The sequence below is a fragment of the Perca fluviatilis genome, chromosome 5 (assembly GCF_010015445.1).
Source record: "Perca fluviatilis chromosome 5, GENO_Pfluv_1.0, whole genome shotgun sequence".
NCBI classification, from domain to species: Eukaryota; Metazoa; Chordata; class Actinopteri; order Perciformes; family Percidae; genus Perca; species Perca fluviatilis.
This window is the reverse complement of record NC_053116.1, coordinates 44,076,418-44,079,841: the sequence shown is the minus strand read 5'-3', so window position 1 is coordinate 44,079,841 and position 3,424 is coordinate 44,076,418. Positions and strand designations below refer to the sequence as shown.

At 38.2% G+C, this 3,424-nt stretch overlaps 1 protein-coding gene across 1 annotated transcript in view; it reads right to left on the bottom strand.

The window, feature by feature from the left end:
• Nucleotides 1-3,424, bottom strand: part of LOC120559729 (ubiquitin carboxyl-terminal hydrolase 11-like) — a gene marked incomplete in the record, with an annotated part of 48,105 nt that overhangs the window by 19,006 nt on the left and 25,675 nt on the right.

Sequence of the window (3,424 nt, the reverse complement as noted above, 5' to 3'; positions counted from 1 at the left end):
TTTAGATCGGTTTAGATGTCTGGCAGCCGGCTTCTTATTAAATAGAGGAGACAGATGGATGATATTATTGATGATATAGGTTTTGTTATTGATCTCTGATGATTGGAATTGATGATGATGATGATGTTGGAATTGATGATGATGTTGGAATTGATGATGACGTGATGATGTCTCTGTGTTGGGGGTGGTAATGTGTTGGAATTGTTATTGATGATTATTAGGTGTTAGTGATATTGGAATTGATATTGATGATGATGGTAATCTCCGGTTTTGTGGTAGTATTGATGATATCGTTGGAATTGATGATGATGATGATGATGATTGAATTGATGTTATTGATGATGATCGTGGCGATATGATATTGATGATATTAGTGATGATCTGGATGATGATGATGATGTTGAATTGATGATGATGATGATGATGATGATGATGATGATATTGATATATTGTCTGTGTGTTTGATATTATTGATGATCTGGTATTATTGATGTATTGATATCTCTATTGATGATGATATCTGTGATGATATTATTGATGATATATTGATGATGATGATCATATTGATGATGGTATATAATCGTGATGATGAGTTGATGATGATGTGATGATGATATGATGATGATGATGATGATATGATGATGATGATGATGATATTGTTGATGATGATGATGATGATATATTAGTGATGATGATCTTGATGATATTGATATCTCAATGATGATGATGATATTGATGATATGATGATGATATGATGATGATGATAAATGATATGATGATAGTATTGATGATAAATGATGATGTAATCTTATTGATGATATGATATTGATGATGATGATATATTGATGATGATGATATTGATGTTATTGATGATTGGAAGTGTCTGATATTAATAATCTATTCTCTATTGATTGATGATGATGATATGATGATCTTATTGGTAATTGGTAATTAGTGTCATAGTATTAATTGATAGTAATCTCAGTATTATTGATATGATATTGATGATGATGATGATGCAATGATGATGATGATGATGATAATGATGATGATATGATAACAATGATGATATTATTGATGATATGATGATGGTATTAGTATTGTCTCAATGATATATTGATATGATAATCTCAATGATCTGATGATGTCTCAATGTCTTATTAGTAATGATGATGATGATCTCGTAATCTGTCAATGATAATCTCAATGATAACAATGATACATATGATATTGATGATATATGATGATAAATGATGATGATGATGATGATAGTATTATAATCTCGATATTATTGATCTGTATTGATGATGTCTGTGTGTCTGTCTGATATTGATGTCGTAGTATCTGTCATTAGTGTCTCGATGCTGTCAATGATATATTGATATTGATGTCTGTGTTATTAATCTCGATGATGTCTGTCTATTGATGATGATGATGATAAATGATGATGTCTGTGTCTGTGATATTATTAATCTGTGTCTGTCTGTGTGTGTCATGTGTGTGTGTCTGTGTGTGTGTCTGTCGAATATTGATATTAATCTTATTGATGTCTGTGTCTGTGTGTGTGATGATATTATTATTAATAGTGTGTGTCTGTGTGTGTGATATATTGATATTAGTGATATTAATCTGTGTGTGTGTGTCTGTGTGATGATGATGATGATATTGTGTGTGTGTGTCTGTGTGTGCGTGTGTCTGTGTGTCCTGTGTGTCTGTGGTATTATTAATGTCTGTGTCTAGTATCTGTGTGTGTGTGTGTCTGTGTGGCTATTATTGTGTGTGTGTGTCTGTGTGTGTGTCTGTGTGTGTGTCTGTGTGTCTGTGTGTGTGTCTGTGTGTGTGTGTGTGTGTGTGTGTGTGTGTCTGTGTGTGTGTCTGTGTGTGTGTGTGTGTGTGTCTGTGTCTGTGTCTGTGTGTGTGTGTGTGTGTGTGTGTGTGTGTGTGTGTGTGTGTGTGTGTGTGTAGGACTCACAGCTAGAAGAACAGTAGCTACCCCCTCCCGTGCCCCTCTCAGTCGTCCCGTTGGAGTTGGCCATACGGATGGTGAACGAATCTTCCTCCTCTTCCCCTCCTGCAGCTGGCTGCTGATTGGCGAGACTCAGAACCTTACTCCTGCACTTGTCCCTCCTCGTTCTTCCTCCTATGGTGTGACCTGCAGCTGACTCTGATGCCCATGGCATTGCTCCCATTTCGGCGCCTACATGAGTATTCATGCCGTTAGATTAGCAGCGTTAAGCGTTAGCGATTAGCGTTAGCAGCGTTAGCGTGGCAGCGTTATCGTTAGGCTGGCGCTCTGGCGGTTGAATCTCCGATGTCGCCGTGGTCCAGCAGGGGGCTCTGTAGTTAGCGTTAGGCGGGCTCAGCAGCAAGCGCTGTCGTTTGGTGCTTTAATGCCCGATTCCGCTTCGCGCGAATCCGGGCTCTAGCTCTAGTTCTGTCTGGTTCTGTCTGAGAGCGGCCAGCTTTCTCCCCGCCTCCGTCTACCGACGGAAAACAACCAATCGAAGCTACACGAATCCATGTCTATCTGTGTGTGTGTGTGTGCGTGTGTGCGTGTGTGTGTGTGTGTGTGTGTGTGTGTGTATTGTGTGTGTGTATATATATATATATATATATATATACACACACACCTATATACATACATATACATATACATATATATACATATACATATATGCATATACATACATATATATACATATGCTCTCCATATATATACATATATATATATACATATATATATATATATATGTATATATACATATATATATGCATATATATGCATATATATACATATATACATATGCATGTATATATACACACACTGTCTCACACGCATGCATATGCTATATATGCACACACACATGCTCTGTATGCACACACATCTCTATATGCACACACACACATGCCTCATATGTATATATATGTATGTATGTATGTGTATGCACATGTGCACATGTACATATATGCATATGCATGTGCATGCACATGCATACAGCCATGCAGCACATGCATGCATGCATGCAGCGTACATGCATGCATGTCTCTATGTATGTGTGTTGCGGTTCTTGTAGGTGTTAAATTTTGTGGACTTTTGGGCTGCATACGTTTCGGACTCAGGCATGGAGGACTGTGATTTTTGTGGAAGGCAACCAACAGGTGGGGACACAGTCATGAGGAGATGGGTGGTGCTGACAAATAAAGACTGAGAATGTTAGTGCAAGGTTATTCCAGCCCTTAAGTTAATGCTGCCTTTGCTCGTTACAGCTGTGGGAGTCAAACTGGGGTGTGTCTCTATCGGTTTGCTGTCGAGGACTGACATTTTTTGCCCACATTCCTCCTTACCCAAAGGCAGCTCGAGGCTCAGTGAGGTTGGATGGAGGCGTTTGTGCACAGCAGTTTTCAGTTCTTTCCACAAGATTCT